The sequence below is a fragment of the Oncorhynchus mykiss genome, chromosome 7, assembly GCF_013265735.2.
Source record: "Oncorhynchus mykiss isolate Arlee chromosome 7, USDA_OmykA_1.1, whole genome shotgun sequence".
In the NCBI taxonomy this organism is placed as follows: Eukaryota; Metazoa; Chordata; class Actinopteri; order Salmoniformes; family Salmonidae; genus Oncorhynchus; species Oncorhynchus mykiss.
In genome coordinates, this window is record NC_048571.1 from 84,862,655 (window position 1) to 84,878,294 (window position 15,640).

At 44.7% G+C, this 15,640-nt stretch overlaps 1 protein-coding gene across 3 annotated transcripts in view; it reads right to left on the reverse strand.

The window, feature by feature from the left end:
• Positions 1-15,640, reverse strand: part of LOC110529055 (E3 ubiquitin-protein ligase RNF123) — a 262,366-nt gene that overhangs the window by 18,324 nt on the left and 228,402 nt on the right. The gene's annotated exons all lie outside the window — the stretch shown is intronic.

Consider the following 15,640-nt stretch of genomic DNA (forward strand, 5'->3'; position numbering starts at 1 on the left):
ACGTTTTATCCCTCCATAACTGGTTACGAGACTAATGCAGCTCCATGTAGTTAACATTTATTGGAAACAAAGCTTGTTTTATAAGGAGGATGGAATCCACCCAAATCATTTGGGTTCCTGGATCCTTTCACAGCATTATAAGGAGGATGGGATCCACCCAAATCATTTGTGTTCCTGGATCCTTTCACAGCATTATAAGGCTGCGTTGAGACAATGACTTATCAATGACCCAAACCCAGCTCAGTTAATCCCCACCATTGTGACACTGAGTCATCATAATGCTTCAGCAAATGTACATTATCCCAGGGGTGTTGGAAGACACAATGTAAGTGACCTAATTAATGTCCTTCTAACTGCCCTGAATGCCTCTGATCCTACAGCTATTGTCTGCAGTAATCATGTGCCTATGAACCAGAGTGATACTGTTAGCACTGAGGCGGTGTGCCCTAGGAGGAAGTCCACTGTGTGCAGCTCACCGTGCAATAACATCAATAACCAGAGCATGTCTACTTCTGCTAAGCCTCCCAGTAAAGTAATGAAAACAATCAAGCATCCCAGAAAAGTACTAAAAACAGTCCATATTAAGATATGTAGCTTAAGAAACAAGATTCATGAAATCAATAATTTTGCTTGTAACAGATGACATTCATATTCTGACTATCTCTGAAACTCACTTAGATGATACCGTTCATGATACAGTGGTAGCAATACATGGTTATAACATCTACAGAAAATACAGAAATGCCAAAGGTGGAGGTGTTGCTGTTTAAATTCAGAAACACATTTCTGTAAAGCTCAGAGAGGATATTATGTTAAATACTGTTGAAGTAATATGACTACAGGTTCATCTGCCTAAAGCCCATTCTTGTGGGAAGTTGCTATAGACCAACAAGTGTTATAACAGTCAGTATCTGGATAACATGTGTGAAATGCTTGATAATGTATGTGATATCAACAGAGAGGTATATATTCTGGGTGACCTAAATATTGCCTGGCTTTCATCAAGCTGCCCACTCAAGAAAAAGCGTCAAACTGAGTCCCCTCAGCCAGCGAAGAGTCCCCTCAGCCAGCGAAGAGTCCCCTCAGCCAGCGAAGAGTCCCCTCAGCCAGCGAAGAGTCCCCTCAGCCAGTTGGTTTTGGGGCTCTGTTCACAGACCCCACAGAGCCGCAAGATAGCAACACAATTAGACCCAAATTCCTAACCTCCTGCCAAATGTATGACCATATTAGAGACACATATTTCCCTCAGATCACACAGACCCACAAATAATTTGAAAACAAATCAAACATTGATAAACGCACATATCTGTTAGGCGAAATACCGCAACGTGCAATCCCTGCAGCAACATTTTTACACACTTCTACAGCGACCCCTCAATAGCAAGGCTATGCTCAATTAGTCTGTAAAGCTTTTCTTAATTTAGGGTCAGGTACTCTCGCTCGCTCTCTGATGACAAGCTTGGGAAGACCCCCCTACCCCCCTCCACCTCTCCGTAAAACCCACCATGCCAGATAGTGACAGGTAGCTGACCCCCCCCCCACCTCTCCGTAAAACCCACCATGCCAGATAGTGACAGGTAGCTGACCCCCCACCCACCCTCCTCCACCTCTCCTTAAACCCCACCATGCCAGATAGTGACCCTAACCCTTAAACCTAACCCTAACCTTAAACCTAACCCTAAACTTAAACCCTAACCTTAAACCTAACCCTAAACCTAACCCTAACCTTAAACCTAACCCTAAACCTAACCTTAAACCTAACCCTCAACCTAACCTTAACCTTAAACCTAACCTTAAACCTAACCCTAACCTTAAACCTAACCCTAACCGTAAACCTAACCTTAAACCTAACCCTAACCTTAAAAATAACCCTAACCTTAAACCTAACGCTAAAAATAACCCTAAACCTAATCTTAAACCTAAGCCTAACCTTAAACCTAACCTTAAACCTAACCCTAAACCTTAAACCCCTAGAAATAGCATTTGCATGTCCCCAGTTGGTCTGCCTTTTTTGTTGTTGAGTGCTCCACCTCCTTTCTACCTTGAATTGTAACAAGGAAGGAAAGTCTGTCTCCATCTCTATGGGCAGCCAACATGGCCGCCAGGGGTTCAGGGTAGAGGTCTTCACGGATCCACCGGTACCTGCATACATGAGATGTGATCCGGGACGAAAGCTGGTCCGGGTAGGATCTGATTTGATTGTCACCGGTCTCGGGTAGCCTATATAAAATTATAACTGATTTTCCCGTAATGACCCGTACAGAACCGAGCAAGACCCGGTCCAATCAGTGTGGGCGAAGGAGCAGAAAAGCCCAATTTCTTTTGCTACTTTATTAACCACAGAAACAATGTTTTCCCACTTCCTATCAAGTCTTCTTCTATTCCATTGGCTGAGGAATAATGGCAGCTGTCCTCAAGGCAAAGGAGAAGTGCTCAGCACACAAAAAACAGGATAATTGGCAAGGTCTCCCACTGTGAGAGGGCTCCACTGTGAGAGGGCTCCCACTGTGAGAGGTCTCCCACTGTGAGAGGGCTCCACTGCGAGAGGTCTCCTCTGCGAGAGGTTTCCACTGCGAGAGGTCTCCCACTGTAAGAGGTCTCCAACTGCGAGAGGTCTCCACTGCGAGAGGTCTCCACTGCGAGAGGTCTCCACTGCGAGAGGTCTCCACTGCGAGAGGTCTCCACTGCGAGAGGGCTCCCACTGTGAGAGGTCTCCACTGTGAGAGGGCTCCCACTGTGAGAGGTCTCCACTGTGAGAGGGCTCCCACTGTGAGAGGGCTCCCACTGTGAGAGGGCTCCCACTGTGAGAGGTCTCCCACTGTGAGAGGTCTCCACTGTTAGAGGTCTCCCACTGTGAGAGGTCTCCCACTGTGAGAGGTCTCCCACTGTGAGAGGTCTCCCACTGTGAGAGGTCTCCCACTGTGAGAGGTCTCCCACTGTGAGAGGTCTCCCACTGTGAGAGGTCTCCACTGTGAGAGGTCTCCACTGTGAGAGGTCTCCACTGTGAGAGGTCTCCCACTGTGATATAGAAGTTGATCAAAGAGGAAAATAAGACCAGTTTCAATTAAAAATATAATTAATTGTATTTTTTATTGAACTAGGCAAGTCAGTTAATAAGAACTATTTTTCTTATTTTACAATGACGGCCTATCCCGGCCAAACCATCCCTTAACACGGACGACGCTTGGCCAATTGTGCGTCGCCCCTATGGGACACCCGATCACGGCCGGTTGTGATAGAGCCCCCCGATCGAACCAGGGTCTGTAGTGACACCTCTAGCACTGAGATGCAGTGCCTTAGACCGCTGAACCAGGGTCTGTAGTGACACTTCTAGCACTGAGATGCAGTGCCTTAGACCACTGAACCAGGGTCTGTAGTGACACCTCTAGCACGGAGATGCAGTGCCTTAGACCTCTGAACCAGGGTCTGTAGTGACACCTCTAGCACTGAGATGCAGTGCCTTAGACCTCTGAACCAGGGTCTGTAGTGACACCTCTAGCACTGAGATGCAGTGTCTTAGACCTCTGAACCAGGGTCTGTAGTGACACCTCTAGCACTGAGATGCAGTGCCTTAGACCTCTGAACCAGGGTCTGTAGTGACACCTCTAGCACCGAGATGCAGTGACCTCTGAACCAGGGTCTGTAGTGACACCTCTAGCACTGAGATGCAGTGTCTTAGACCTCTGAACCAGGGTCTGTAGTGACACCTCTAGCACTGAGATGCAGTGCCTTAGACCTCTGAACCAGGGTCTGTAGTGACACCTCTAGCACCGAGATGCAGTGACCTGTGAACCAGGGTCTGTAGTGACACCTCTAGCACCGAGATGCAGGGACCTCTGAACCAGGGTCTGTAGTGACACCTCTAGCACCGAGATGCAGTGACCTCTGAACCAGGGTCTGTAGTGACACCTCTAGCACCGAGATGCAGTGACCTCGAGAACCAGGGTCTGTAGTGACACCTCTAGCACCGAGATGCAGTGTCTTAGACCTCTGAACCAGGGTCTGTAGTGACACCTCTAGCACCGAGATGCAGTGACCTCTGAACCAGGGTCTGTAGTGACACCTCTAGCACTGAGATGCAGTGACCTCTGAACCAGGGTCTGTAGTGACACCTCTAGCACTGAGATGCAGTGACCTCTGAACCAGGGTCTGTAGTGACACCTCTAGCACTGAGATGCAGTGACCTCTGAACCAGGGTCTGTAGTGACACCTCTAGCACCGAGATGCAGTGACCTCTGAACCAGGGTCTGTAGTGACACCTCTAGCACCGAGATGCAGTGACCTCTGAACCAGGGTCTGTAGTGACACCTCTAGCACCGAGATGCAGTGACCTGTGAACCAGGGTCTGTAGTGACACCTCTAGCACCGAGATGCAGGGACCTCTGAACCAGGGTCTGTAGTGACACCTCTAGCACTGAGATGCAGTGACCTCTGAACCAGGGTCTGTAGTGACACCTCTAGCACTGAGATGCAGTGACCTCTGAACCAGGGTCTGTAGTGACACCTCTAGCACCGAGATGCAGTGACCTCTGCGCCACTCGGGGAGCAGAAATGCACTAAACAGCTATCCGTCTATGTTACAGGACATTGTGGTGGTTATATAGCCAGCCACCAGGGTACACAACTGAGGATGGAATAACATGGTCAGCGAAGGTGGAGACTGATTCCAATAGTTTGACCTAGAAGATTGAATTACTAGTGTTCAGTGACAGGGGGAAAAGCAGCAACATGTAAAACTAAAAGACACAGAAGAAGAAGAGGGGGAAAAGGAGAAATGACAGACTGGCGGACAGGGGGACTTGGTAAATAAAAAAATGAAATGTGGACATCTGCTCAACGGATATCTCATTCCAAAATCATGGTCATTAAAATGGAGTTGGTCCCCCCCCCTTTGCTGCTATAACAGCCAGTCTAGGACCAGGCTAGGCTAGGTAATACAACAGTGTATATAGTCTAGGACCAGGCGAGGTAATACAACAGTGTATATAGTCTAGGACCAGGCTAGGTAACAACAGTGTATATAGTCTAGGACTGGGCTAGGCTAGGTAATATAACAGTGTATATAGTCTAGGACCAGGCTAGGCTAGGTAACAACAGTGTATATAGTCTAGGACCAGGCTAGGTAATACAACAGTGTATATAGTCTAGGACCAGGCGAGGTAATACAACAGTGTATATAGTCTAGGACCAGGCTAGGTAACAACAGTGTATATAGTCTAGGACTGGGCTAGGCTAGGTAATATAACAGTGTATATAGTCTAGGACCGGGCTAGGCTAGGTAACAACAGTGTATATAGTCTAGGACCAGGCGAGGAAATACAACAGTGTATATAGTCTAGGACCAGGCTAGGTAACAACAGTGTATATAGTCTAGGACCAGGCGAGGTAATACAACAGTGTATATAGTCTAGGACCAGGCTAGGTAACAACAGTGTATATAGTCTAGGACCAGGCTAGGTAACAACAGTGTATATAGTCTAGGACTGGGCTAGGCTAGGTAATACAACAGTGTATATAGTCTAGGACCAGGCTAGGTAACAACAGTGTATATAGTTTAGGACCAGGCTAGGTAACAACAGTGTATATAGTCTAGGACCAGGCTAGGCTAGGTAACAACAGTGTATATAGTCTAGGACCAGGCTAGGCTAGGTAACAACAGTGTATATAGTCTAGGACCGGGCTAGGCTAGGTAACAACAGTGTATATAGTCTAGGACCAGGCTAGGCTAGGTAACAACAGTGTATATAGTCTAGGACCAGGCTAGGCTAGGTAACAACAGTGTATATAGTCTAGGACCGGGCTAGGCTAGGTAACAACAGTGTATATAGTCTAGGACCAGGCTAGGCTAGGTAACAACAGTGTATATAGTCTAGGACCAGGCTAGGCTAGGTAACAACAGTGTATATAGTCTAGGACCAGGCTAGGCTAGGTAACAACAGTGTATATAGTCTAGGACCAGGCTAGGTAACAACAGTGTATATAGTCTAGGACTGGGCTAGGCTAGGTAATACAACAGTGTATATAGTCTAGGACCAGGCTAGGTAACACAACAGTGTATATAGTCTAGGACCAGGCTAGGTAACAACAGTGTATATAGTCTTGGACCAGGCGAGGTAATACAACAGTGTATATAGTCTAGGACCAGGCTAGGTAACAACAGTGTATATAGTCTAGGACCAGGCTAGGTAACAACAGTGTATATAGTCTAGGACTGGGCTAGGCTAGGTAATATAACAGTGTATATAGTCTAGGACCGGGCTAGGCTAGGTAACAACAGTGTATATAGTCTAGGACCAGGCTAGGTAACACAACAGTGTATATAGTCTAGGACCAGGCTAGGTAACAACAGTGTATATAGTCTAGGACCAGGCTAGGTAACAACAGTGTATATAGTCTAGGACCAGGCTAGGTAATACAACAGTGTATATAGTCTAGGACCAGGCTAGGCTAGGTAATACAACAGTGTATATAGTCTAGGACCAGGCTAGGCTAGGTAACAACAGTGTATATAGTCTAGGAACAAGCTAGGCTAGGTAATACAACAGTGTATATAGTATGAGGTTGTCTGTCTGTTGTTCTCTGCATGGGTAAGAGAAAGGTCAGCCTCGGTAGAACAATTACTGGTATTAAACACCCCTTTACAGAATCCCCCTCTCTCTATCTCTCGCTCACTCTCCTGTTGCTCTTAACAAACATGGATCAACACATGGAGAGAAATACAGAGAGCAGAGAGAGGTGAGAGAGGAGCGTGGAAAGAAATACAGAGAGCAGAGAGGTGAGAGAGGAGCAAGAGGAGCTTGGAAAGAAATAGAGAGCAGAGAGAGGTGAGAGAGGAGCGAGAGGTGAGAGAGGAGCGATAGGTGAGAGAGGAGCGATAGGTGAGAGAGGAGCGTGGAAAGAAATACAGAGAGCAGAGAGAGGTGAGAGAGCAGAGAGAGGTGAGAGAGGAGCGAGAGGTGAGAGAGGAGAGTGGAAAGAAATACAGAGAGCAGAGAGAGGTGAGAGAGGAGCGATAGGTGAGAGAGGAGCAATAGGTGAGAGAGGAGCGTGGAAAGAAATACAGAGAGCAGAGAGAGGTGAGAGAGCAGAGAGAGGTGAGAGAGGAGCGAGAGGTGAGAGAGAAGCGTGGAAAGAAATACAGAGAGCAGAGAGAGGTGAGAGAGGAGCGAGAGGAGCTTGGAAAGAAATATAGAGAGCAGAGACAGGTGAGAGAGGAGCGAGAGGTGAGAGAGGAGAGTGGAAAGAAATAGAGAGCAGAGAGAGGTGAGAGAGGAGCGAGAGAGGAGAGAGGAGCGTGGAAAGAAATACAGAGAGCAGAGAGAGGTGAGAGAGGAGCGTGGAAAGAAATACAGAGAGCAGAGAGAGGTGAGAGAGGAGCGAGAGGTGAGAGAGGAGCGTGGAAAGAAATACAGAGAGCAGAGAGAGGTGAGAGAGGAGCGTGGAAAGAGAGCAGAGAGCGGCGAGAGGGGAGAGAGTGGCGAGAGGGCGGCGAGAAGCGAGAGTAGCGAGAGGGCGGCGAGAAGCGAGAGTAGCGAGAGGGCGGCGAGAAGCGAGAGTAGCGAGAGGGCGGCGAGAAGCGAGAGTAGCGAGAGGGCGGCGAGAAGCGTGAGGGCGGCGAGAAGCGAGAGGGCGGCGAGGAGCGAGAGGGCGGCGAGAGAAGTGCGAGAGGGCGGCGAGGAGCGAGAGGCTCTCGCAGGAGCGATAGACCAGCATGAGGCGAGAGTGCAGAGAGAGGTGAGAGCTACCTGGAATGGTTGGCTAGCGGGCAATCTGACAGGTTTTCAAACACACTAATGATTTAACTATCAGGTTAGGAGTCATATGGCAGATACCCTGTGTAACAAATGGCTCCTTATTCCCTATATAGTGCACTACTTTAGACCAGGGCCCTATTCCCTATATAGTGCACTACTTTAGACCAGTGCCCAATTCCCTATATAGTGCACTACTTTAGACCAGGGCCCTATTCCCTATATAGTGCACTACTTTAGACCAGTGCCCTATTCCCTATATAGTGCACTACTTTAGACCAGGGCCCTACTCCCTTTATAGTGCACTACTTTGGACCAGTGGCTATAAAGTGGTACACTATATAGGGTGCCATTTCAGACTAACACTCAGTAAATACTTTGGCTGTCAGCCTGTCTGGCAAATAGCAGGGCTGAAACATTAGCTACAATACCTCGGTTCTCTCTCTCCTTTGGTCTTCTCTGTACGGTGGGAAGGATAAACAGAGGACTGTGTGTGTCTTACAACTATTTCATCTAGACTCTACCTCATCTGAATGATAACAGCTTAACAGTATGTTATTATAACGATAAAACAAGTCTATACCTTAACAACATATACAGTAGAACAGAAACTATATAGACGTGGAATAAGACGCCTTTTGAAACGCTTTGGCAATACTTACAGAATGTATTTTATGTCAATAAAGCAACTTAAATTGACAAAACAATACAGACAAAACAACGTGTGTAGATCGTTCATGTGTTCAGCATTATTGTGTGAGTCATAAATGAGGTCATCTAGAAGGTACAGGGCCTTGCAAAAGTATTCACCCCCCTTGGCGTTTTTCCAAATGTTGTTTCATTACAACCTGTGATTTTAAATTTGGATTTCATGTAATGGACAGACACTAAATAGTCCAGAAATTGGTGAAGTCAAATGAAAAAAAATGTAAAACTGAAAAGTGGTGTGTGCATATGTATTCATCCTCTTTGCTATGAAGCCCCTAAATAAGAGCTGGAGCAACCAATTACCTTCAGAAGTCACGTAATTAGTTAAATAAAGTGCACCTGTGTGCAATCTACGTGTCACATGATCTGTCACATGATCTCAGTAAACATACACTGGTTGTGAAAGGCCCCCCCCAGAGTCTGCAACACCACTATCATGAAGACCAAGGAACTCACAAAACAGGTCAGGGACAAAGATGTGAAGAAGTTCAGATCAGGGTTCTAAAAAAATATCAGAAACTTTGAACATCCCACGGAGCACCATTAAATCCATTATTAAAAATGGAAAGAATGTGGCACCACAACAAACCTGCCAAGAGAGGGCCGCCCACCAAAACTCACGGACCAGGCAAGGAGGTCATTAATCAGAGAGGCAACAAAGAGACCAACGATAACCCTGAAGGAGCTGCAAAGCTCCACAGCGGAGATTGGAGTATCTGTCCATAGAACCACTTTAAGCCGTGCACTCCACAGAGCTGGGCTTTACAGAAGAGTGGCCAGAAAAAAATCTTCAAGCAAAAAAATAAGCAAACACGTTTGGTGTTTGCCAAAAGGCCTTCCTGTTGGAAGGCGAAGCTTCACCCCAGTCTGAGGTCCGAGTGCTCTGGAGCAGGTTTAATTCAAGGATCTCCCTGTACTTTGCAACTTTGCACTGTTCATCTTTCCCTTGATCCTGACTAGTCTCTGACTGGCTTCTGTCTGGCATCTGTCTGTCTGGCTTCTGTCTGGCCACCATAAAGGCCTGATTGGTGAAGTGCTGCAGAGATGGTTGTCTAAAGTTTGGACACACCTACTCATTCAAGGGTTTTTCTTGATTTTTTAAAACTATTTTCTACATTGTAGAATAATAGTAAAGACATCAACACTATGAAATAACTCATATGGAATCATGTAGTAACCATTTCAATTAACAGGTTGTTAAAAGTTCATTTGTGGAATTGTTTTCCTTCTTAATGCGTTTGAGACAATCAGTAGTGTTGTGACAAGATAGGGGTGGTATACAAAAGATAGCCCTATTTGGTAAAATACCAAGTCCATATTATGTCAAGAACAGCTCAAATAAGCAAATAGAAACAACAGTCCATTATTACTTTAACACATGAAGGTCAGTCAATACGGAACATTTCAAGAACTTTTAAAGTGTTTAAGTGCAGTCGCAGAAACCATCAAGCATTATGAGAGGATAAGTTCATTAGAGATAACTTGCTCTCATGAGGACCGCCACAGGAAAGGAAGACCCAGAGTTCCCTCTGCTGCAGAGGATAAGTTCATTAGACTTAATTAACAACCTCATCAATCGGCAAATAACTGCACCTCAGATGGCAGTCCAAATAAATGCTTCACAGACTTCAAATAACAGACACATCTCAACATCAACTGTTCAGAGGAGACTGGGTGAATCAGGCCTTCATGGTCGAATTGCTGCAAAGAAACCACCACTAAAGGACACCAATAAGAAGAAGAGACTTGCTTGGGCCAAGAAACACAAGCGATGGACATTAGACCAGTGGAAATCTGTCTTTTGTGTTGAGTCCAAATTTGAGATTTTAGGTTCCAACTGCCGTGTCTTTGTGAGAAGCAGAGTAGGTGAACGGATAATCTCTGCATGTGTGGTTCCCACCATGAAGCATGAGGGAGGAGGTGTGATGGTGTGGGAGTGCTTTGCTGGTGACACTGTCTGTGATATATTCATAATTCAATGCACACTTAACCAGCATGGCTACCACAGCATTATGCAGTGTTCCGCCATCCCATCTGGTTTGCGCCTAGTGGGACTATCATTTGTTTTTCAACATGACAATAACCCAACACACCCCCAGGCTGTGTAAGGGCTGTTTGACCAAGAAGGAGTGCTGCATCAGATGACCTGGCCTCCAAAATCATCCGACCTCAACCCAATTGAGACTGTTTGGGATGAGTTGGACCACAGAGTGAAGGAAAAGAGGCCAACAAGTGCTCAGCATAGGGCTGGGCGATATGAAAAATCTCATATCCCGATCACGATATAGCACATTCTGTGAATAAATAGTTGATATAAAATGACCACATGTAAAGGCCTATTTCTTATTACATGTTTAATTAAACTCGACAAATAAAAGGTACTCTTATTTGATTATTTCTCCTTTTATTTAGAACTTTTGTGCAAATTTTAAATTAAGAATGTAACAAAACAAAATATGTATCTATAAAATTTAAAAAAAGGTCAATTGAAAACACTTCAACTATAGTTGCAAATAAAATAAATAGGCCTGAGTCGGGGGTTTGTTTTGAGCACCCGACTGTTTTTTTGGGGGGGTCTCATCCGTAGACTCTCTCCGAACTGTTTCACATGATTCTCTCATAGGTGGTAAAAGAGGTTAATGGTGTTTGAGCCTGTTTTCGGGACTGGACTGCGGCATATTTAGCACATTTCCTTCCACACGGAACGTTGCTGTAAAGAGTGTGATTTGCGACACAACTAAATAAACAAGAGAGCATAATATGAAACTATACTTTTTTCTATCGTCATATCGCCCAGCCCTAGCTTCAGCATGTGTGGGAAGTACTTAAAGACTGTTGGAAAAGCATTCCAGGTGACTATCTCATGAAGCTGGTTGAGAGAATGCCAAGAGTGTGCAAAGCTGTCATCAAGGCAAAGAATCCAAAATATTAAATATATTATTATTTGTTTAACACTTTTTTGGTCACTACATGATTCCATATGAGTTATTTCATAGTTTTATTCTACAATGTAGAAAATAGTAAAAATATAGAAAAACCCTTTTGAATGAGTAGCTGTGACTGGTACTGTCTATCCAGCCTAAATCCACACTTTGGATAGGCTAATGAAATCTTCACATTGGTTAATGAGAATATGCAACATAATATAAATCATTAGTAGAATGACTTTACATAAATATGTATCTTATATCTACACTGGTGGTAAGAAAACATGACCTTTACTATTGGCCCAATCGGCACGCGGAGATTACAGCTTGCTTCGACAAAAAGCTACCTGGAATGGTTGCATACCACTGCTGTCTTGCTTCTGAAGCTAAGCAGGGTTGGTCCTGGTCAGTTCCTGGACGGGAGACCAGATGCTGCTGGAAGTGGTGTTGGAGGGCCAGTAGGAGGCACTCTTTCCTCTGATCTAAAAAAAATATCCCAATGCCCCAGGGCAGTGATTGGGGACACTGCCCTGTGTAGGGTGCGGTCTTTCGGATGGGACGTTAAAACGGGTGTCCTGACTCTCTGAGGTCATTAAAGATCTCATGGCACTTATTGTAACTGTTAACCCCGGTGTCCTGTCTAAATTCCCAATCTGGCCCTCAAACCATCATGGTCACCTAATAATCCCCAGTTTACAAGTTTACTCATTCATCCCCCTCCTCTCCCCTGTAACTATTCCCCAGGTCGTTGCTGCAAATGAGAACGTGTTCTCAGTCAACTTACCTGGTAAAATAACTACAAATAAACGTTATTTTTTAACAAAGTTGTAAAGTATGAAACAGCATATATGATATATATGTGACATGTTTCAGTGAGCATCAGTCTGAACCAGTAAGACGACTCCAAGGATAATGACTAACTCCAGGCATTAATAACTCGCTTTAGGGACATCACAAGGCTGACAAATAACCTTCCGAGAGAAAGTAAAGGTTAAATCGCTTAGGTCATAGTCCCTTGTGCCAGAGTGTTGAGGTTCTGGGTCCCGAGGTCCGACTCCGGCTGTAATCTAAACCTATTCTTTAATAGTGTTGTGTGATTGACTCTCTGCAAATTCAAGAGTAAACAGTCCTACGATTGATTAATTAAAACGAATGCGTCACTCGAGTTCAATTTGATTAGACGAGTCAAATGTGAAAACACTAATCTCATATTCAATGCCACGATGTATCAACTGAAATTAATGAATCGCTTTATCTGATTGGCAGTGTCAAATGTGATGCGACAAACACAAAGCTAATCACAGTTTCAATTTCTCTCCTCATCAGGACTAAAGTGGGACTGACAACATCAATTTAATTTCAGTTCGGTTTGTCCTTAACGACGTCCAATCTTTTCCCCTCTGCCTTTGGCCCGTTGGCTTTCAGACCCTACACACAGTAGTAGACAGTGTGCAGGCCACTGTTGCTTTCAATGAACACAGAGATTAAAGATCTCCGTCCTTTCAGACAAAACAATACAAGTTCTAGAGCTCCTACAGAGTCCTTCATCAGACCTCAGTGCCACTTCACATCATAAATGAACCGAGTGAACTGTACGTTAAGTGCACATGACTTTGGACTTCAAACATAGCTATGAAGAACATTCGACTTTCGAGTCAGTGGTCACAGACAGACAAAGCGGTCTCCGTCTACCTGCAGAAAAAGGTTTTAAGGTGGTGGTGGTGGGGGGGGGGGGGGGGGGGGGGGGGGAATCACACTAGAAGCTTTTCAAAGATGCAGCCACTTCATTTAGATTGTTTTCAATGAAGACCATTCCATTCACCCAAAGGGACAATAGAACTGCACTTCCATGGTATCCTTTATCAGAGCTTGGCACCACTTTATCATCTTGGGGCGGCAGGGTAGCCTAGTGTTTAGCGCGTTGGACCAGTAACCCGAAAGGTTGCTGGATCGAATCCCCGAGCTGACAAGGTAAAAAAAAAAAATAAGAATTTGTTCTTAACTGATTTGCCTCGTTAAATAAAAAAAATACATTAAAATAATGGAAAATTAACAATGGATGGAAATTAATCAACTGTATAAATTATCATTAAATGTATAAGGAACATTTACCGCATATAACCTTCAACTTCAAACTGAGAACTGAAGACCTCCCTCCATCTGTCAGTCTCAGAATCTGGTCTGCATTAGGGAAAAGCATAGAGTGTCATATTTCCCCACTGAAGAGGAGAGGTTGAAAAAGAGAAGGGGAATGTTTACTGTTTCCTCCTGACTAATGCTGCAGCACTCTGGCTGAGTTGTCCTCAATGGTAACTCCGGAGAGGAGGATGAGGACAGACCAAAAGGGCAAGAGAAGAGGAATCCACACCAATTCCATTACAGCGAGACCACAGTAGAGAGAGATAGAGAGACAGAGAGAAAGAGAGCGAGACAGAGAGAGACAGAGAGAGAGAGCGAGACAGCGAGAAAGAGAGAGCGAGACAGAGAGAGAGAGAGAGCGAGACAGAGAGAGAGAGAGAGCGAGACAGAGACAGAGAGAGAGCGAGACAGAGAGAGAGAGAGAGCGAGACAGAGAGAGAGAGAGAGCGAGACAGAGAGAGAGAGAGCGAGACAGAGAGAGACAGAGAGAGAGAGAGACAGAGAGAGAGAGATACAGAGAGAGAGAGAGACAGAGAGAAAGAGAGCGAGACAGAGACAGTCAGAGAAAGAGAGCGAGACAGAGAGAGAGCGAGACAGAGACTGGAGAAGAGTCCCCTAAGCAAGCTTGTCCTGGGGCTCTGTTCACAAACACAAACAGACCCCGCAGAGCCCCAGGACAACAGCACAATTAGACCCAACCAAATCATGAGAAAACAAAAAGATAATTACTTGACACATTGGAAAGAATTAACAAAAAAACAGAGCAAACTAGAATGCTATTTGGCCCTAAACAGAGAGTACACAGCGGCAGAATACCTGACCACTGTGACTGACCCAAAATTAAGGAAAGCTTTGACTATGTACAGACTCAGTGAGCATAGCCTTGCTATTGAGAAAGGCCGCCGTAGGCAGACATGGCTCTCATGAGAAGACAGGCTATGTGCACACTGCCCACAAAATGAGGTGGAAACTGAGCTGCACTTCCTAACCTCCTGCCCAATGTATGACCATATTAGAGAGACATATTTCCCTCAGATTACACAGATCCACAAAGAATTCGAAAACAAATCCAATTTTGATAAACTCCCATATCTACTGGGTGAAATTCCACAGTGTGCCATCACAGCAGCAATATTTGTAACCTGTTGCCACGAGAAAAGGGCAACCAGTGAAGAACACACACCATTGTAAATACAACCCATATTTATGCTTATTTATTTTATCTTGTGTCCTTTAACTATTTGTACATTGTTAAAACACTGTATATATTTATATATAATATGACATTTGTAATGTCTTTACTGTTTTGAAACCTCTGTATGTGTAATGTTTACTGTTCATTTTTGTTGTTTTTCACTTTATATATTCACTTTGTATGTTGTCTACCTCACTTGCTTTGGCAATGTTAACACATGTTTCCCATGCCAATAAAGCCCTTGAATTGAATTGAAATGACAGTCAGAGACAGAGAGAAAGAGAGCGAGACAGAGAGAGAGCGAGACAGAGAGAGAGAGAGACAGAGAGAGAGAGAGACAGAGAGAGAGCAAGACAGAGAGAGAGAGCGAGACAGAGAGAGAGACAGAGAGAGAGAGAGACAGAGAGAGAGAGAGACAGAGAGAGAGAGAGACAGAGAGAGACAGAGAGGTGTGTAGTGAGCGAGAGTATAGTAAAGTGTAGTGGGGTATAGTGTAGTATAGTATATTGTAGTATGGTGTAGTATATTGTAGTATAGTGTAGTATATTGTAGTATAGTGTAGTATATTGTAGTATAGTGTTGTATATTGTAGTACAGTGTCGTATAGTATAGTATAATATACTCACCGCTGTACTGGCTGCGACCTGCTTTGACTCTATAGTCACGAAGGTACTAGAGTGTAGTATAATGTAGTATAGTGTTGTATATTGTAGTGTAGTATAGTATAATATACGTACTGCTGTACTGGCTGTGACCTGCTTTGACTCTATAGTCACAAAGGTACTAGAGTGTAGTATAGTGTAGTATAGCGTAGCACAGTGTAGTATAGTGTAGTATATTGTAGTATAGTGCAGTATGGTGTAGTATATTGTAGTATAGTGTGGTATAGTATATTGTAGTATAGTGTGGTATGGTGTAGT